This window comes from Molothrus aeneus, chromosome 14, assembly GCF_037042795.1.
Source record: "Molothrus aeneus isolate 106 chromosome 14, BPBGC_Maene_1.0, whole genome shotgun sequence".
Taxonomy (NCBI): Eukaryota; Metazoa; Chordata; class Aves; order Passeriformes; family Icteridae; genus Molothrus; species Molothrus aeneus.
Window position 1 is genome coordinate 4,825,553 of NC_089659.1, and position 21,435 is coordinate 4,846,987.

At 44.5% G+C, this 21,435-nt stretch overlaps 1 protein-coding gene across 2 annotated transcripts in view; it reads left to right on the forward strand.

Annotated features, from left to right (window-relative positions):
* The first annotated feature begins 1,859 nt into the window (after window positions 1–1,859).
* HTR2C (5-hydroxytryptamine receptor 2C) overlaps window positions 1,860–21,435 on the forward strand; it is a 216,889-nt gene continuing 197,313 nt past the window's right edge. For both annotated transcript variants that reach the window (XM_066559604.1, XM_066559606.1), the window contains exon 1: window positions 1,860–2,619. The gene's annotated coding sequence lies outside the window, so the exon portion shown is untranslated. The remainder of the gene's footprint in view (window positions 2,620–21,435) is intronic.

The following is a 21,435-nucleotide window of genomic DNA, read 5'->3' on the forward strand; positions in this document are numbered from 1 at the left end:
TAGTTTAAAGAAGTAATAGTGCCTGTACACAGAATATTTCTATTGAGTGTGCTGCAGGGGACTGCTTTCTTTCAGGACAGATAGTTGTAGTGATGTGCTGGAAGTCACTGTGCTGTGTTTGCATACTAATCAATGAGCTCAGGAAGCATTAAACTCAAGAAATCCTCAGCTATCTTCTGGAGAACAAATTTGATCTTTGATACTCAGGGGAGAAACTTCAGGAGCATGAAGCCTTAAGTGTCTCTGCCTAGCATTTTGATTGCTACTTATACATATTTTGTAAGTCTGGTGTTAAAAAGCCTTTCTTTAAGATATGCAATGCTTAATAAAGAGAATTTTGAATTAACTCACTGTGGTATTTTTGCACGAAGCTGCATGGCCTGGAAGCAGTGAAACATGCATTGCACTTGTTTCATCAGGGGATCATGTTTTAATAGCCCCTCTGTACCAGCACTACAAGAAAGAAAGTATTTGCTTTGCTGTGATGCATTCCTGCATCAGTGGTGAGTATTTGCTGGTTTTGTGTTAAGGGTTCCCTTTCAGACTATTTTTCAGGAGCGAAGTTACAGGATCCTTAACTTACTTTTCACCATAGTAATTTGTTTTGGCTTTGTGTGTTCAGGCTGAAATATCCCCACTGCTAACAGTGATGGAGGCAGGTATTGATCAGGTTAATTTTGGTGTCTCCATGGCCTTGGAGAATCAAAGGTGCTAACGGGTTGCTGTGTGACGCAGAGGCTTAACAAGGTTCAGGGCTTCACACCAGTTTGTCCTGCTCAGAAAAGCATCTTATCTATGGCAACAACTGCTACTGAGAAAAAAGTGGAGATTTTTAATAGGGTAAATCACCTGTTTTGCAGATTTCTGAGTTTCAGATGTCAGCTGTTAAGGGGGGCATGGGAGGGAAAACTTGATGTGAGCTGGACTTACTGGCATTGTTATTGTTGTATATGTGCTGTGACATGGTGAAAGACAAACCAGAGTATCCCAAGGCACTCAGAAGAGGGGATGAGGAGAAGCAAAGAGACAGTATGTGGCATTCAGCTGGTGCACAGCCTGCTGGCCCCAGCCCTGGGGCTGTGGCCCCAGATGCTACAGGCAGTCTAAGACCTGCTGAACTCATCACAGCTTTAGGATGTGTGACACATTGGGTTTCAGTGCCTCAGCTTCTGGCTGTACAGCAGGAATATCCTTTGCACCAAGGTGCAAAACTGCAGCTGCTGCTGGGGCCAGTGGGAGCAGTGCCACTAAGCTGACTGTCCTGCCCAGAGAGGGACACCATGCTCCTGGAGGATACCAGACCCTCCTTGCCTGCTGGGGACAGTGGCTGGTGCCATGTGGGATGGGTGGGGCAGTGGCCAGTGTGCTCCATGTCTGGCTGGGATGCTGGTGGAGGTGCCAGTGGCAGGGTGAGCAGTCGGGCTGGATCCCGATGGGGGTGCGAGTGGCAGGGTGAGCAGTCGGGCTGGATCCCGATGGGGGTGCCAGTGGCAGGGTGAGCAGTCGGGCTGGGTGGCAGGGGCTTGCTTGGACTCCCAGCACAGCAGTGAAGGTGTGTCAGGCCTCACCCCCAGCCCCTGATGGAGGCACTCCTGCTAGCTGCCCCTTCAGTTCCTGACTCCTGGGGTGTTCTCCCTCCCCACCCCCGGACAGGGCTCCTGCCTGGGCTTCTTGGCTGCCCGCAGAAAGGTGAGAGCCGGGACTGAAGCTGCGGGCGCTCGCATCCTCAACAGGCACATGTGAGCAATGTGCCTTTAAGACTAGCAGGAGAGCAATAGTATCTCCCTCCCTCCTGTTAATTGTAGCATGTTTTCAGCCATGCTTTCCAGTCACATTCGCAGGCTGTGAGAGGGAGCAGCGCTGCCGCTCGCCAGCCGGGTGCCAGCGGGCAGCGCCGTGCCCTGTGCCGGGCGGCTGATGGGGCAGCGCCCGGGGCCGCAGAGCCCTGAGCCACGAGCAGCAGCCCGGCGTGCCTGACTCTGCTGGGCTCGCACATCACTCCTGCTCCTCCCGTGTCCCTCATCTGCCCGGCCGTGGCCTCCAGCCGCAGGGTCAGACCTCCGGCCACCCCACCCTGCCGGGGCTCCTGCGGGAGCTCCGAGCGGTGCTCGGCTGGAGCCTGGGGATCTGCAGTGGGTGATGCAGTGTGGTGCCTGCCTGGGGATGCTGGGGGCTGCTCTGGGAATGCCTGGCTCCCCGAGCACAAAGTGACTGCAACTAACACGAGCTTGGGACTACTTCTGGGAAGATGCCCTGCGTGTCTCCGGTCATTCCTCTCCGGCCTCAGCGCAGAATATTTGGAGTTGCTAGCTTTCTTCTGCCGAGGGGGGACAAAGGCAGAGGCCTCCAGAGGGTTAAGAGCATCTGCTTTTACGCCAAGTGTTTGAGCAGGAAATAATCTGCAGAGATACATGTGCAGCAATTCAACTGCTGCTGCTCTGCCAGGCTGCCGCCGCTGCAGTTGGGGCTGTGAGAGGAGCCGTGCTGCTCACAGAAGATGCTTTCTTGGTGTGTCCGAAGCTCCAGGCATGGCAGCAGAGCCCCGGCTGTCTGAGCTGGGGTAAATGTCTCCAGCCAAGAGGAATTATGTTGACTTGCTGGCTCTGTCGGCTCCCGGAGGTAGGTGCTGCTCCCGGTGCAATATGCCGTGATCTGTTCTGGGGATACAGTCCTCTCCTCGGTCTGGGGTATACAATTTTAAAAAATTTTCCATGGGAACAGGGATTAATTTGTAATCTATAATGCCAGACAGAAAATACGTGTGTGATTTCTTTGTGTGCAGCAGGGAGGAGAAGGGCAAAGGATACCTGAGTGGTACCTTTTCTGATTGGCAATAAAGTTGTTGCACTTAATTGGAACAAACTACCCTCTGTCTCAGTGAAATACACCTGGGAGCTTTTACTTCTTCCTGCTGTATGACCTTTCCATGAGGTTGGCTGCAGTATGCTGGGTTATGCTTTGGTTCAGAAACTGGGACACAGTGCACTCTACAGGTCCCTTCATTCTGCTCCTGTGGACGTGGGGAGGACAGAGGACACCCTCACAGAGAGGGAAAATGCTGCTGACAGGGTGCTGGTGGTTTTTTGAGGAGTGAAATTACACTAAAAGGAAGAAAAAAGGTGATGATCTTGACTGAGGAAGAGGGAATTTTGAGGTCCTTAAGGGCTGATCTTGATGTTCAGAAGTAGAGAAGGAAATTTGTTTTAGAAGCAGCGGTGTATGAGTCTGGGATTTGTTTGCTTTCCCAGCCCTGTGGAGAGGAGTTTTGTTCAACTCTAACTACTTTACCACCCAGAATCTTTGCTTGAGGATTTTTTGCACCAATACCTGGGAGAAAAAAAAAATCTGTCAGTGCCATCAAATTTACTTAGGCTTGTTTTGAAAGTTGCCTTCTTGAGAAATCCCTAACAAAATCAACAGCAGCTAATACTGTTACCTTCTCACTATCAGACCATGCTCTTTCTGGTTTGTCTTGAGACCTCCAGTGGGAGTTTTATTCTGTAAAGATTCAGCTGAAAGGAAAGTTTCCAGTTTTTTTGGAAAAGCAGAGTTTTGGGCATTGGATACCTCTGATTTTGTTGGCCTGGTTGACCCACGTATGTAGGTTTGCCTGTTGGCTCCTGAGTGCAGACCCTGCCAAGGAAGCCTGGCTGTGCAGAAGAGGAAGGTGCTGCCTGGATTACACACCTGCATCACATGGAGAGTGGTTTGTGTTTGCTCCTGGCCTTGCAGAGCTATTGATACAGCACAGCCAACAGTGCCAGTGCTGTGTAACAGTTTGAGAAGTGTTTCTGTGGCACCCTGGCAGAACAAATGTGTCATTCATGACTGCACTCTTCAGGAGAAAGAGCAGCACTGTCATCTGCACTGTAAATCTCTTTAGTCACTTTTGTTTTCTTTGCTCAGGTAGCAGCACACTCTTAACTGGAATGTGTGGCTACCTGAGCTTTTATGTCAGAGTGTTTGTAATTGCCTCCTCAATTTCCCCAGGGCTGTGCTGTGTTTGACTCAGCACTGACATCTCTCATAGGGGAGTTTGGAGTAGAATCCCTCTACCTTTTTTTTTTTTTTCTGTAATTTGGGCCAAAATGCAGTCAAGAGCATGTTTCCTTCTCTTTTTGCTAGAATAGGGCACTTTTCTGTGTCCCCTTCTGGGATCCTGTAGAGAAGATCTCTCTGCTCTGCAAGGCCTCTGTGTTGGAGGTGCAGAAGCAGAAGTGGGTCTGGTGGATTTGTTGTTGTGCGTGAATCAAGAAGCCACAATCCCTGCCAGGGATGGGGGCTGTGATGGTACCTGGGAAGCAGCTGCTCTCTCTATCCTGAGAAAGAGGATCCCTCCTTACCCACGCACTAGGTGATACCCAGTGCTCCATAGCAACTCTTATTTCTCCCACAGAGAGGAGAAAAATCTCCTGGCTTCACTTGGAGTGGTGAAAACACAAATGTACGAACATTCAGTGGAGTCTCACCAGTGTGGAACTGGTACAAGGTCATCTGAATGGCTTCTGTCTAAAACAGTGCTTATAAAAGGTGGTGGACATTAAGTAACACCATTGTCTGTGCAGGAAACATTAGAAAAGAATATGTATTAGTCATCCCATTTACTGCTGTTTGCACACAGACAGAATGGTGATTAGAACTGGCTGAATCAAAGCAAAACGGTTCTTAAACAAGATTTGAAAATTCAGAATTGGATTGGGCACTTGCTGGCCAGCAATTATTTTGGTCATCTTTGTGCCTCTATTCCAGCAAGTGTCTTTTGTAAAAGGTCCTTCTACAAGGACAGCAAAGTGTTGGGGTTTATTTCTATGTGTTTTGTTCTGAACAAGTGGATGGGAATATCTTCCTTACTACCTTACTTGTAATCTGCTTAGGAAATCAAACCAGTGGTGTTTGAACCACTGATTATTTCTGAGCAGCCTTTCTGGTCAGCACTAAAGTTCTGCATTAAACTCTAACTATATGGAAGTTGAGAGCTATTTGTTAGGGTTAATAATGGTAGTTTAAAAAATAATAATTTATTGAATTGGAGCTGGCCAGCCTTTTGTGTCCCACATGCTGAACTGGTCACTTCCTCTCCCTGGCAGTGACATTCTGCCCACCCTGGTGGGCAGGGACTTCCCCTGTGCCCCTCTGCAACAAGGGGCTGAATTTGATGTTCTTATGGGCCTGGTGCTGACCTGGCAGCAGAGATGCTGGGATCTCTGCAGGTTTGCCCTTGGGAGACAATGCCTGCCCTTATCCATTAGGTGCTGGGCCTGCGCAGCCATGCTGGAATAGCTGGTGAGTCATGAGCTGCTCATCAGTCACAGGTGGTCAGGAGATGGGTAACAGACAGGCCAAAGAAATAACTATGTGCCAGGGAGTGATTCCCCTGGTTTCTGCAGGGATTTAAACAAGGGCCTTCTTTAGGTACCTGCACTCTTTCAGCAACCATTGCATTTTTTATGGTTTGTATGCTGCTTGTAAACCAGCTACAGGTGAGTAAAGCCTGTTGTCCAGAAACTGTTGAGTTGGACATAAAACTGTTCCTTTCTGAGAGTGCCTGGAGTGTCTTTAAGAGACTGCATTTGAAATCTCTCTGGCTTTGTACCACTTATAAAATGCATTCACGGTAGGTGGTGGCATCAGTCTCCTCTTAGTGAATGCAGATATTTATATTATGCAAAAGGTTTTCTCACTTTGCTAGATTCAGATGATGACTGGAGATCATTCTTGTTAGATAAAAAACTGAGTCTGCCTTTAGAGGTGAATTCAAAGAGCAATTTCTATTTAATATATATAGCAACAAATAGGAACAAAGCTGCTTAAGGAGTACTTTAATGATGAATCATTATATTGCTCTCACCAGTCTGAAAGGCAATAAAAGTAAAAATGGAGTGCTAGGATGTAGTTGCTTAGAAAATGTACAGAAAGGGATCTGTATTGTTGAGTGGGTTTTACAACACATCAAAGAAATGTTTTGAGGTGCAAAATCAAGTGTCTTTCCACCCCAAAGATGAGGCAGCTGCTATCTATTGTTTATTGTTCCAGAAGGTCATTTTCTTTGGTTGTGACTAACCAAATTTAATAATTTATTGCTTTTTAAAAAAATCCTGACTGGTTCCCCCCACCTCCGGATCAGGACAGATGCTGTCATAATGCTCCTTCAATGCTGTAATTTTTATTACCAGTCCTAATTAAATGCTGTAACTTCTGAAAATCAGATTAATTTGAACCATCAGCCCAGTGTAAATGCTGCTATCATCAGAGATCATAAAATGTTCAAGGCACCATAACTCTACTACATAGCTGCAGTGGCAAGTGTCCAAGGATCTGGCTACCTTTGTTCAGCTGACATGGGCTGAAATGTGAGCACTTCTGAGCAGTGCAGCATGAATAGGAATGATACATTCCTCAGCTGGTGAATTGCACGTTCTAGCCATAAGTCAACAAACATTAGAGAAATGGCATCACCCCCCCATCACTGTGATGCTCCTCCTGTGCTATAAATATTGTATGAATTCTGCACAATCGATAAAGGGGAAAATAGAGGTGGGAGGTGGTTGCACGGCAAAGCTGCACTTTAGTGGTGAACCAGGACATGATACAGAGCAGCCCCACTGCCAGCCAAGGTTTTTCCATCCTTGGGCCATGGTCCATGAATTCAAGTTGCCCAGTAACTACTTCAGCTAATTTGCTCTACAGCCAGGACACATTCTGATCATCACTTTGGTCTTCTGGACAGCAGGACGTGTTCTGGTTCCTTTATGACCAATTGGTTCCTTTATTACCAATTTCTGTATTTTGATTTTTTTTTCCTCCACAGATATTAAATAACAAGTAACAAATTCTGATTTCCAACTCAAGCAGTGGCAAAGTTGTTCTCCCTACTCTGTCCCAGCTTTGTTAAGTGTGACAGTGTGGAAGATCTCACTGGTCATTACAGATATAATTACCTGGCTCTGACAGAGACAAGAGCATTAATCTGACACTGCAAGCATTGGTGTTGGAACTTCACGTTTAGATTTTCTTTGCAGCAGAGAAAAAAAGCCCTCTGAGGGAACCACTACCCTGTCTACAGCAAGATGAGATGAATTGCAGGCTGGAAATACCCAGTCCTCCCCAGCCCCATGGGTGGAGCCTGAGTGACCGGCTCAGGGCTGGGTGTGGGGGTGGTGCAGCAGTGCTGGGTGAGATGAGCCCCCCCACAACAGCACCTGGTCCCACGTCCAGCAAACCACCAGCCCCACCTGGGCTGCTCTGGGCTCCTTTGATGGAGGATCTGGCCCTGCAGGTTGAGCTCTGCCTTGCTGAATTGAGTGCCTTTGTCAGTCCCTGCCATGGAGTGGGGCTGTGGAGTGTGTGCTGCTGTTTGCTCCTGAGCATCCCAAGAGCAGATGCTGTTCTGTTTCTGCTCCCTGGGACCTGATATTGCTACTTGATTCCACAAACCACCTATTTGATTGGCACTGCTGGTCATGCTAACTGTTCAACAGCAGTTTTAGCTACCAGACTTGTATGTTCCAGGCTTTATGGTGAAACCAAAGTGGCAAAATCTGTGTCAGTTACAGACTGATAATACATGTTTGTGTCAGTGGGAGTTGTGGATCTTCTGCTCCTGCCCACTTCCCAACACCTTGACTGTATTCAGGCAGTTACTGCTGCAGAGAGAAGACCAGCAGAGTGGGATTTGTGCCATAAAGAATTTTATGTTAGAGATTTACCCAGCAGGCTTGTTTCAGCCAAAATGTGGAATTTTGAGTGTGCTTTCATGCCAAGAGTTGCAGCATTTGACCACAATTTTTCTTTTTCAGCATATGTGACATTCAGAAAGCTCTAGGCAGACATATGATTTTAGAACAGCTATTGCTTGCAAAGGGAAAAAATAATAAAATGCAGAAGCCTATTAATTATCTGGACTTTAATATATATACGGTGGTTTGCACACAGTTATTGTGGACATTGTTATCTGGAAGACTGTAATATTAATGTTCCTAATGGGGGCTATTGTGCATCTACTGAAACTCTTATAGTTATGGATTAAATTTAATATATGCTCCCTTTGAAAAAGCCTGATTTTTTAATATTTTATGGTACCCAGTTCTATGTACTCGGCTTACAACAATAAAATAGCTGAATGCTGGAATAAATGTACCAAACAGCTCTCTTGTCTTGATAACTTAACTGCTTTTAAATGTTAATCATCTTATTCTCTATTTTCTAAACCTGTGTGCAAATATAAAACCTCATGTAAGTAAGTAGGTCTGAGCACTGTAGTGTGAATATGGCAAATATTCTTTAGCAGTCCTCAGTTCTGCAATTGTTGCATGATCCTTGGGATCATCCTGGTGACATGGGCTACAGGAAATTTTACCCAGCAACTTCTCCCTGCTTGTCAGAAGAATATTCAGGCCTATTTAAAGAGTACAGATAACTGGTTCTCAAAGGTATCCTCAGGGTGGTTGTTTTGGTGAGTAATTATTTCTGGAGATTTATAAAATAATAAATCCAATCTGATTCTTTTCTTGTTCCATAAGTTGAATCATCTTTGTCCTTTGTTTGCTTAATTAAGGAGCCTGCTGGTAATGCAAATCATTTCCCATGATGTGGACAAATCATTCTTCAGCCTTCTTTTTGCTGAAGAGATCATATAATTAGAACCCTTTCCATGCAATCTGTTTTCAGGCACTTAAATTCTGTGCATTTCTGTGTTTTTCAGCATCTTTTTGAGCTGTGGGCATTAGAGGTGGCTTCTCTGGGATGGCAGAATCCCAGATTTTACTGGGATTCTCACTAGCACCATACACAGAGATGATGACTTTTCTAACCTTGCCTCTCTTCAAACATCTAAAAGTGTCATTAGATCTTGTAGCTCCAACATGGCCCTGGGACCTTGTGTTCCATTTTTCTGCTCTGACTCCCATATATATTTTCAATTCTCCGACTTTCAACGTAACAGTTCCCCCTTCTGTAAGTGGGGTAGATTCTTCCCCACTGCATTCTTTGATCCTAGACAAGTAGATTTGTGTTTTTCTCTGTTACAGTGTCTGATCTCTGATAGGGCTGGGCACAAGGAGAGGACTGAGTTGTTTGACTCTGCTTGTCTAAGCTTGGCAATATTTATCACTTAAGCCAGTTCTGAGTTGCATTGGGCTGTAAGAGTTGTCTCTGTAGGCCCAGTTAAAAGCACTTCCATTCACTGATGGTTCCTCATTAAAATTACATCTTGTCAATTATCAGTGATCTTTAAAATGTGCTGTAGTAATTTCAGGTAATGATATTCTTACAGTCAGTGTGTGATGTGTCATTGAGCTGTTTGCAAAAAACAAGTTTGCAGTGCTGGCACAGCTGCTAGTCCCTCCCCCCATCCCCCCCTTTATTAAATAGATTAAAAAATGTCAGGATTTGGCTGCTGGAGGTTCCCATCACATGCAGGCTCAGGAGGCCCTGCAGTCACAATGATTTCTGCTGCTTTCAGGTCCAGCTTCCTGGGTGATGGTTTCCAGGAGAGACTGAGCAGGTTGCTGTTGAGGTATTCATAAAATCCATGACAGAGATAAAGCAAATTACAAAATTGGTTTTTGAGCACTCTTGTTTTGCCATACTTTTCATTGGTTCTGAGGCTTCTGCTGGTATTTAAATGCATTTTGGTTTTGTTTGTTCCTTAGGAGTTCAGTCCTCTAGCAATTGCTCTGTGATGCTGCTTTGGGTCTCATGTCCAGGTGACCACTTACAATTGCTGGACTAATATTTGTGGCCCACCCAAAATGCTCCTGTCCAGCTCCTTGCCTCATCTGTGTCTTTTCCTTAGCTTGATCATCTTTTTCCCTTGTTCTGCCCTTGAGGTGCTTCCCTTCTAGCAGGAATACAGAGTAAAGTTTTTCCTCTTCCAATCACTGGGCTGTTGTTTTCTATTTCCTATCCCCTCAGTGCTCACCCTGGTATTTATTATTTATTTAGCACCCCTTGACTTCATCTCTGAGACTCTATGATTCCACTTTGATTACTTCTTCCTCTCTCTTTTTGCCACCTTCATTTTTTTCACAGTTTTTTCTTGAGCAGTCCATTTGTTTCCTTGACACTAACAATTACTGACAGCCTGGTATCCTGTCTCCAACAGTGGCAAATAGCAGATGCTTAGAGAAAAATGTAAAAAGCAGGGTGAGAATATAATAATCCTAATATATCCTGGCAGCAGTGATCAACGTCACGTCTGCCTGACTGTTGTGAATGTGTTTAAGCACAGCCCAGTGGGGGCTGTGCCTAACACCATGTGGGTGAGGAAAGGACAATTTTACAAGATGGCAAATTTTTTTGTGTAACTGCCTCTTTCTGAAAGTGCTGGCCTTTCCTTGTGCCACTGCTTTGCTTAGCTTAGCACAAACAGCCACACTCTTGTTTCTGAGCCAGTGCTGAGGTTTATTCACAGAACCCTTTGTACCTGATGGAGTAGGAGCTTGTGTTCTCTCCCTTCTGCCTCCTTGAGATGGTTGCAGTGTGGCAAGATGAAGGGAAAAGTCCTTGTGTTTGGTTATGAGCCCTTGTATGATTGTGCTGCTTGACAGATTCCTGTGGTGTTCAAGCTGACTGCAATAAAATCTGATAAGTGTGATGCTGAAAATGTGTGAAAATCATGGCCACACAGGGAAGGGAGGGACATAAAGGAGTAGGAGAACTTATGTGGAATGTTTGGGGGGCTTTTCTCTCTGTATCTTCATGGTTGCTTAGGGATTAATTATTTATTTACAGGTTGTATTCCTTCAAATCTGAAACAAGGTCTGAACTGTGTGAAGGAGGTAGAAAAATGCACTTCAATTTTACAAATGCTAGATTTGAAGTTGTATTTAAAAATACCTCTGTTAGTATGTAGAATATATTATCCAGGGTACTGAGCAGCTAAATAAGATGAGGGATGCTGCAGGACCTTTAGCTCCTAGTCCTTCATCTGATGCTTCCTTTGTTGCCATCACTGCCTCTGTTAACATCACATCCACAAGACCACTTAAACTTGTAAAAAAGAAGGACCAGCCTCTGCTTTAAAACTTTTCTTGCTTTATATGTATTACTATAATCTAAAACCTTAAACTCCAAGTTTTTTACCATGTGATATTATACACTTTTAATCAAATTACACACCCATAATCTTAGTTCTATCATTCAATTTTGGAAGCTTTCTCCACAGCTTCAGGTCAAATGCAGTGTTCTCTTGGGGGTCAGTGTCTGTCAGCACAGAAAGTCTAAAATTCTCAGCAACCAGGGTTCCAACACTGCAGCATCCAGCACCATAGTTTGATTTATCCTCACCTGATAGAATTATTTTCAGAGTCTTATTTTCTTCACATGTTTTCTGGTTATTATTTTGTACATTATCCACAACATTTCTGGAGTCCTTGGGACTTCTTTAGGATAACATGTGAAGGACCAAAGGGAAGCTGACATGACTGATTATCAGCACCCACCCCTTCACTGTTTGACCTCACCAGTAAGGAAAAGGGTTCTTCTGTCCATGGAGGTGAGGCCACAAGTCCCCACAGCTCTAAGTGCTCCAGTGCTTGGTGTGTGATTGTTGAATAAGACTGGGCACTGTTCTTCCTGTCTGAGTTATCCCCTCTCCTTGCAGAAGCAGAGGAGTGCCTCTAGTGTGCCAAGTGATGCCTGCAGTGGCTGCAGAGGATGTTCAGAACAGGGTGAGGCACACAGTGTGCCTTTCCCAGATGGAGCTTTACAACTTTGTGCAAAGTTGTGCGTGCCAGCGCTCAGGAGTGTGCATGTATGCAAATTATCTCCTTAGGAATTCAGGGCAGAAAGGCACAGAGCTCCTTTGCTGCCACAGGGAGCTGTATCCAGAGACTCAGGGTGGAAATGTGCCTCCTGATACATGTTTTAGTTCTGTGTAAATCATCTGTAAGTGTGGCTCACTCTCTTCATTTAGCTGGTGACACTGTTATTTAGGAGTGATACGAAACAGTCACAAAGTAATAAGGACTGCCTGAGAAGAAAATATGTGCTAAAGCTCTTAGGTGTAATGCTAATTTAAATAAAACATGGGCTGTGTTGGGACTGAAGAATATTTCTTCCAGAAATCCTAATAATATTTAAGCCATGGATGCTTAAAAGTTGGTTTGTAGTTTTATTTTTTTTCCCAAAATGAAGATGCCATGATTATTTAAGAATGTTTTAGACTCCTTTTTAGGTTGAGTGGATTCATTTTGTTCTTAAAAGAATATTTTATTGGTATCTTAGCAGTAGAGGCACCTGTGCTCATCTAATGTATGCAAATGCAGCCCAGCAGCCTATACCCCTAAACACGATGGAAAGCACAGAGAATCACTGCTCATCACACTGCCAAGTCAGACCATGCTTCAAGTTAGGCTGATATTACTTTAATGATTGTTAATGCAGATAGGGTGCAGAGAAAAACAATGTGAATCTTTGTAGAAGCTGAATTAAAAGAAATGTTGCCAGAATAAATCTCCAAATTCTACATTAAGCCAAATTATAAATATGCTAAAGGTAATAGACATTTTACCTAGGAGGTGTTTATTGCCCCCACTCTTTATTTCTCTGGAGATTATTCACTGTGGGGGCATGCTGTAAAATCCTGTGCTAAATTGATAACCTTGTGCTACTTGCAAACAAAATTTGGTTACATCAGAGTTATTGCTGCTATCTCACAGTGCAGATGCTTTCTAGCTGTGGTGTAAAAATTAGTACAAACAAGTCTTACAGTCTTGAAGTACTCATTTATAAATATTAAAAGATAGGTGTGCATTTTTTAATGTGAGATTCTTGGAATTTGGGTTGGAGCGTGGCTATGATAAGAGGATGTTCTGCTGACAGTAGAGGAACACTCCAGGTGCAGGAAGCTCCCAGTGCAGCTGCAGTGAGAGCTGCAGCTTGTGCCCTGGGTGGGGAGATGGCCAGAGCCCCAGACAAGGGGCTGGAACCAGCACTGACCCTTCACCTGACAAAGGACACCTCTGCTGCTGGCTGGGGGTGGCCAGACACTCTGAGACCCTGCAGGAGCTGGTGAGCAGCAGCAAGACCCCAGACTGAATGTCACCTTGGGATGGGTGCTCAGTGTGAGGGCAGAAAAACCCAGGGATTCCTTTGCTGGGGTCCCTCCCAGGAGGCACTAGTTCCAGCTGTTACCATATCCTGCACCACGATTAAATGATTTAAATGATCCCAGGTATTTGGGGCTCTTTTATGGGACACCTGGGGTCGAGCCAGTGAGGGAAACCTGTCTGTGTGTGTGGGGTGTGCAGGGAGAGAAGCAGGGACCTGGTGGGTGACTGGAGCTGCCACTGCTGAGGGACTTTGGTGCCAGCAGGGACAGACTGGGTTGGTGCCACTGTGACCCCAGCAGTGGCATCTGAAGGGTCAGACAGACCCTGATTTCATCAGGCTGTGGGAGTGCTTGGTGAAGTCCTCAGCCTAGGGAACAGTATTTTTTTTTTCAAAGTGAGATGAAATTCTTTAGTCTGTGGTGAGCCCTGAAAGTAATAGGTGCTATTAACTGGAGATTTAAACTTTGTCCCTGTCTGCTGCTGGCTGCAGATTTTATGATAGTTGTCTTTTTATTTCTTCAATTTGTGTTGTATGGTTTGTGTTGCTTTAGTCTGTCAAAGTAGGCTGGAGAGACTTGGACTTTAATTTTCTGAAGAGCTGCAATGGATAAGGTAGGGCTTCCCCCTGCCTCTTTCATTGGTGTCAGGGCAAATATTATGTCTGCCTGCAGCACTTGAGTGACATCTCCTGTGGGCTGGGAAACAGAAGGTGTGAATACTGTGTTAATGATGCTAATTTGGGAGGATTACCAGGAGGGCACTTGTGTCCCTCCTGCTGAAGCAGCAAGCACTGTGTGCTTACAGGGGTCTCTTCTGTTGTGGTTTGACCTGCCTGGGCTCACATGTCTCTATCTGTCCTCACAGCTCAGAAATCATGGTTTTAAAATTCACAGTTTTTAAAAATGCTTATCTTTGTAGGAGAAGATGACTTACAGTGATTGTTTTATTGTTCTGCCATGTAAACTCTTCAGTAAATGCATATGCCTATAGAACCACAGAATTCTCTAGGTCAGAGAAGACCTCGGAGATCATCAAGTCCAATCTTTGAATGATCACCACCTTGTCAACTAGATCATGGAACAAAGTGCCAAGTCCAGTCATTTCCTGAACACCTTCAGGGATGGTGACTCCACCTCCTCCCTGGGCAGCCCCTTCCAGCAACCCCTTCTGTGAAGAAATTCTTCCTGATGTTCAACCTGAACATCCCCTGATGCAGCTTGAGGCCGCTTCCTCTTGTCCTGTTGCTGATTGCCTGGGAGAAGAGGCCAACCTTCACTGGCTGCAACTTCCAGGGAGTGGTAGAGAGTGAGAAGGTCACCCTGAGTCTCCTTTTGTCCAGGCCAACCCAGCTCCCTCAGCTGCTCCTCCTCAGACCTGTGCTCCAGACCCTTCCCCAGCTCTGTTCCCTTCTCTGGACACGCTCCAGCCCCTCAGTGTCTGTCTTGTTGTGATGGGCCCAGTGCTGGACACAGGGTTTGAGGAGTGGCCTCAGCAGTGCCCAGGCAGGGGACAATCACTGTCCTGGTCCTGCTGGCCCCACCGTGGCTGGGACAGGCCAGGTGCCATTGGCCTCTGGCACACCTGGCTCCTGTTGAGCTGCTGCTGAGCAGCTCCCCCAGGGCCTTTCCCACCAGGCCCTTTCCAGCCCCTCTGCCCCAGCCTGGAGCTGCAGGGCGTTGTTGTGACCGAAGGGCAGGACCTGGCTGGCCCTCAGCCCATGGAGCCAGCCCGGCCAGATCCCTCTGCAGAGCCTTCCTGCCCTGCAGCACAGCACTGCCACCCAAACTGGTGTCACCTGGCTGAGGGTGCCCTCGATGGCCTCGTTCAGGTCCCCCATGGCGTTGTCCCCAGTGCTGGGCCCGGGGAAGGCCATGAGTGACCCAGCTGAAGGATGGGTGTGTGCAGCAGGGGGAGAGGCAATTTTTCTCTTGTCCCAGGCAATGAAAAGGTGCCAGGACACAGATAAGCAGACTGAGGGAATTCCTGTTTTTTTAATAAGTGGAATCATACATTTTGGATTTGTTTTCTAACCAGATATTTTTAAACCTATCTAAACTTTAGGGGTTGTTTCCACAGTGGGCTGCTTAACATTGCCACTCTTCCTGAGGGTACAAGGTGTTTAACTCCCTAGGTTTTAATAAATTTCCAAATACAAATCTCTACAGGTATTTTCTCTACATTTTAAAAATATCACTATTTTTACAAAATATTAGGGAAGCTCATATTTCACTAATCAATACAAATTTCAGCATTGACATCTAACTCGTGTAGTGGCTTGCAGAGCAATGTAAAATGACTGCATTAATCTCACAGGGTGTTTACTGCTTCCACAGTACTGACATTTTATAGGGAAAAAGAGACCTGTGTCTCATGCTATGCAGCCAAGCTCATTATTCTGGTGGCAGGTCTTGGGGAGTCTCTGCATTTCCTTCAGATCTGCTGCCTGTTGGATGGTACTTGGGCACATGTTTTTCTGAATGAATTTCTTGACCAGTGAAACCAGTGAGGTCCATCACAAGCATCCCTTGGCTGTAGCATGGGCACACATAAACTGGCATGATGAAAAACTGGACCTGTTTCATGTTTCTGGGTTTCACTTTCCTGAGCTCCCCCTGACAAGGATGAAACCAAAAGAAATGACATCACCTGCCTGTAAGATAAACAAATACTTAAATTTTTGTGGAATGCTTTCCAATGGATCTCTTTTTAAAACTTTACAAGCTTGTAGCTTTAATGCTCTGTCATCTGACTATCAGCTATGGTTGAAGGAAGAACTAACTCCAGATCCTAAATGCAAGACTCTCAATATATCTGTCATAAATGAGCAAAGAAACAACCCCCAATCTCTTCTTAATCTCTAAGAAGTGTTGCTCTACAGCTGCATCAGTATTTTATTGTGTATTCTATGTCCTGGGCTATTCCAGAAGATAATTTTGATCAGGAAATGACTACCAGCCACATCACTGCCCCAAGCAATGATGAATTCACAACCCTTTATAGAGTTTGTAAGTGAGTTTGCCATGTCGTCTGACATTGATGCAGAACACTGCATCTCCCAGAGATGAGGAAAAAGCTCACTGGAAACACTTTGTGAATAATAATTATAGAGCTATATTCACCTCTGATTTCTTTTTGAGATCTCTGTGAGAAAAGTGGATACTGAGATAGAATTTTCTCTTTTGCTCTGTGTCGCTCAGGGACTTTTTTTGCTTCTGGCTGACTGAGGAAAAATGAGAAAATGCTGAAATTGAGCACTAGACTTCCTAATAGTATGAAAAGCATCCTAAGGGGCTTGGATATATGTCATAATGGCAGTAGTTTCTTGGGTGATTGGTAGGTAAGAGGTCAAGCTTGAAAATCTTGATATAATTTTCTAAGATAGTTCAGTTTTGTCAGGATGACAGATTTTTGATCGGAGATGAAATATAAGAAATGAGGGCTTTATTTTGTAAAGATGATAGGAACAGGTAGCTCTTTTTGTACAACAGACCCTGTTATCCTTTTCTTGTTTTGCTCAAATGTGGATGCTGACTCTGGAAAAGATGAAAATCCAAGGACAAAATATTGCCTGGAGCAGTCGGTGTCATCTTTTATAATAGCTGTGCTGCACTGCTATATAAAAATGCTTTGCAATGGCAGTGTTGGGGCACGTGTAATTCTGGAAATGCATTCAGCTTTTAGTGTCTTCTAAGGCAAAATTGCCTGTTAACAATTGCTTCACTATCAGGAAAGCTTTTGAGAGTACCCTGTGTTTACAGATTCAGTAATCTGTTTTCTGGAGTTTGGGGCAGTTACTGCTCAGGGTAGAGTTCTGCAGAGATAAAGGGTTGAATTTGGGATGGTCTGGTTCATTTCTGTGTAATCTCTGAGGCCTGACATAGAATATAACAACTCTAGATTAAACATTTTCCCAAGTTAGTGACTTTTATGTGGAAGATGATTGCAAGCAAACAGGGAAGGATATTAAAAAGAGAAGTTTTATAAGCATATTGCGAATAAAAACGATGTAATATTTACATAGCTACATCCTGTTAAATGCCTTTGAATATCATGTAACAACATCTCTCCAAATACCAATTACTGTATCACTGTAACTGCGGTGGTTGAGGTGGACTCTGAGTCTCAAACTGCTGGAAAGTTCCTTAAATCAAGACACTGGGTCTTTCAGAATAAATATTTTACTGCTCAGGTTTACCCTGGGTGATTATCAACAGCACTGAATAAATGTGTGAAATCCCAGAGGCTGTGTGCAGTATCATACCCAGGAAAGGTCCCTGGCAGCTGTGAAAACTGCTGGCAATCAGCAAGGGGTTGCATCCTCAGGAGTCACAGTCTCCCATGCTTTATGTGAACAGGAGGAAGGAAAGAGAGATGCTGACCCTCAGTGCAGGAACTTCTCCAGCTTGCAGCTGAAAATCTGCCAGAACTGAATGGAGGAAAATCTCCTTTGTCTCAAATTTACTGAAAATGTCCCTCAAAACAGCTTTAGCCCACACTGCCCCTCATTCAAAAGAAAGATGATAACTTTGTTTTCTGTCTTCTTGTTGCACTCAGTGAAACACACAAATGCTGCCAGAATGCGAGTGGGTATTATGTTCTGAATGTGCAATAGTCTTTTTTTTCCTGAGAGGCTTTATTTTATGATTTAATTATTGTATGACAAGGGTTTGTTTGAAGAAGAAGAAGGCAATTTAATTGGATTTTCTATTTTACAGGCAGGATCTAAAGAATTACTGGAAGGTGTTTCTCATAATGTTTACAACTCTCCTTTAATAACGCGTATTTATGGCTAACACAGATGTACGTAGAGAAATAGTACATATTTATAGGCTAAGCCTATAGTTTAAGGCAAATAAGCAGGCCTTGCCTTTAGTAGAATATTTTCCTGCATTTCTGATTTTAAATAGTGTGGATAATGGTGTCTTTGCTATCCAAAGAGTGTATGGTTATGACTCATGGTGTCATAAATACTCTGGCTATTACAGTGAGCATCCAAGTGAAATTACACAAAATTATATATTTGCCAGGGTTCTTTTCTCTAACGGCCAAACTTCAAAATAGAAAGCTTTATTATTCATTTTGATGCGTCTGAACTACTGAATGTTCTTGCTGGCCCACTAGACAGTTTAATAGGCCTCCTGAACATCATCAATAATTCATGCATCTCTTAAACAGGGACGTGGTACTTGTTGTTCAACTATAATCTGAGTGTATTAAATTGTGAGCTGCTATAGGATGGTCAGGGGCCTGATCAGTGCTGGGCCTAGGCCTTACAGGTGTGCAAAGTTCTTTGGATCCTGTGGATTTAAACTCCCTTTGTGGTGCTCCCAAACAGGGAGCTCTCCTCTTTGCCATCCCCATAACTGTTGCTTTTCCTGAAAGGGAGGCAGCTGTTTGCCTAGGATGTGGTTAATGTCTTTCAGTGCAGTTTGGATGATGTAAATAATCCTCTGAATATGACTCTCAGTGCTGGCTGGACCAAAGAGAGGGAAATGTGGTCCAGGTGGAGGGGTGGGAGGAAGCCTAGGCTGGGGTCCCTGAAGGTTCAGGTGACATTAGCAAAAGTGAAAGTTAAACTGGAAAGGATTGTTCTGGTTCAAAACAGAACTGAAAATCCAGTGATTATTGTAGGATGTGTTAGTTGGTATTTATGAAGAAATCTAATGGGATATGTTTTTTTTTTTTAAGTATGTCTTTGACTTCATTGTTTTTTTCTTATATGTCACACACACTGTGACATCCCTTGTTGTGCTAAATACCATACCCAGAGAAAAGCTTTTACAATCAAAGAGAATGAGAAAGGCCAAGGGTGAGTACAAGCAAGGCTATCCCAGGGGCCTGTCATCTTGCCATGCCTCAGGGAGGTCTGCTGGTAACATTGGCTGTCTTTGATCTCCTTTTGCCACTGCAGAACTGAGGCATGCACAGCGCTGACACACACCACGTACCTGGGATGAGCACCTAGGCAGAGCTGAGAAATCACAGAGTTCTCTGCATAGCAATCCAGGTTTTTTCTGCAAGAACCTTCCTTCTTCAGACCTGTCACACTTGAGCCATGTTCATGTCTCAACAGGAGCTGAGTAAGAAGTTACAAAGGGCTCAGAAATTAAGGGTGTATTGTCTTGTGCAGATATTTCTTAGAAACTGTTGGCAGTGTTATTTTCGAATAAGAATTTGTTGCACAAGGAGGAGTAACTTGTCAGACAAGTACAAGAAAACAGTACATAGAACCATTCAAGTGAAAGTTTTACTGTAGGTGGAATGAGTCTAAAGCCAAGACCTTCTTCTTCTTCTTCCCTTTTTGAGCTTTTTGTCCTTTATCAGGCTTCTAAGAACAATCTCATGCTGACTTGTTGAGTTCTGTATTGCTATCTGGATAAGGGTCAAAGTGTGCCCTTCTTTGGTCAGATGTAGAAGACTGTGAAGAACTCCATGGCCATGCAGCTTTCAGGAGTGAAGCTACAAAATCCAGGCAAACATGAGCTGTGCTGGCTTGAAAATAGCTTTTTTGCAGCTGTCTTAGGGGCTGGTGATGCAGCACAGGGTTGTGCTCTGTCAGTGTGATGTCTGTGGGGAGCAGGAGGAGGCTGCTCAGCTCTGTCCCAGCCTGACACTGCTTAAGGCTGGGGGAAATGCAATTCCACTGCATGCTGGCTCAGTGTGCCTGATGCCTTATACATAGCGTTTCTAGCAAAAATGGGCTAGAGCTCCCATTTTTCTATCCAGACTGCAATGAGGTTAATCCTAACAACGTGCAGCTCCTCCTGGAAATAGTTTTTAGGTGGTGGAGGTGGTTGAAAAGAAAGATAATGCTTCTTCACTTGCTTTTGGCCATAATGGAAGCATTTAGATCTCAACATTTCTCTCTTAACTGCTGCCTTTCAGTGAACATTTTCCTCTGTCGGGTGAAGTGTTTGGGTCAAATGAAAATTCTGGCTCTGTGGTAAACTAGCAGATGATGGCAGTGATTATCAGTTCTCTTGCACCTATGCCTTGAAGTGATGGCTGGTGGTTCCACACAAGGGTTACTGTGCTCGTTCATCTGGGACACACAGCCTGAGCAAACCCATTTTCTCAACAGGCTTTCAGCAGGGCATCTGAGATCACAGCTCCTGAACCACACTGGAGAGGGGAAGTTGGAACTGTTTGAACATTTGAACATGTTTTAAGGTGTTTGATTCTGACCTGGGAGGGCTGAGTCTCGCTCAGGCTGAGCTCTGAGCACTGCTGCCTCCTTTGCCCATTGCCTGCCTGGAGCTGCTGCTTATGCATGGTACAGGTTGTCCTGCTTCTGCCCAAACTGCTCATCACCAATAAAACAGCTCTGAAACGTGACAGGATGAAATCATTTCATAAGGAATTCTTTTATTCCTATTTTCCTCTCTCATTGCTGTGACAAGTGCTGGAGTTCCTCCAGACTGTCAGTGGGCTACAGCCTGGGACCCTCTTTCCAAATCTGTTTTCTGCTTTATTTCTTAGTATCATGTTTTGTTTCCATGGAAACTCCCCAGCCTAACTCAAGTTATAATACTGTCAGGTGCATGAACAATGCTGTCATTAAAGAGCATTCTCAGCTCTGGATGTTTGCTCATCATGTGTCCTGCCAGACACTCAATATGGTGTCAGGAGAGGCCACATGGTCACCAAAACTTGATGGGAGCCTGAAGGCTTTGGAAGAGCTGCTGAAGCCAGCTGTTGCACCCCTGGAGAGGAGTTTCCTTTGGCCGGTGTTCCTTAAAGCTGTTGTGCCTACAGCAATTCTATTCATAGGAAAGGAGGGATATTTTGCAATTTTCAAAAGAACTAGATTTGGGCTGTGTGTAAAAGCCTGTCTGCAAAATTCATATTGAAAAGAATAGATTCACAACAGCAGCAAAAGAAGTTAAACAGAAAAGATGTTGTTTCCAGGAAAATCAGGTTAACTACAAACTATACATTGGAGTGAAGGGCTGACTTCTATCACTAAGCATGTGATAGAAGTGTGTGAGGCAATTTTTGTTTGCTGTGATGAAGAAGAGTGGCTGATTAGATCAATATTACTCCTTCTGTTTGCACCCTGGAATCTGCTCATGGCAATATCTTCTTTCTTTCAACCCCAATCCTACTGTTTTCTTTGAAGAACATCAGTATAAGGAAAAAAGCTTACTTTTGTGGAGGCAAAAGTACCTAAATAACAGTTTTCCCTTTCCCCTGGGAAATTTTACAGATGCTGTTATATTGGGAACCCCATTTTCCAAGTGCCACATTAGCAGGACAAAACACAGTGCACAAGAAAATTTGCAATCCTTTAAGGAAGAGCCATTAGACTGTGAGATAAAATGTGGCTCTGCATCTCTAAAAATAATATATTTGCATCTCTATAAGAACTTCAATTTTGGTAGCC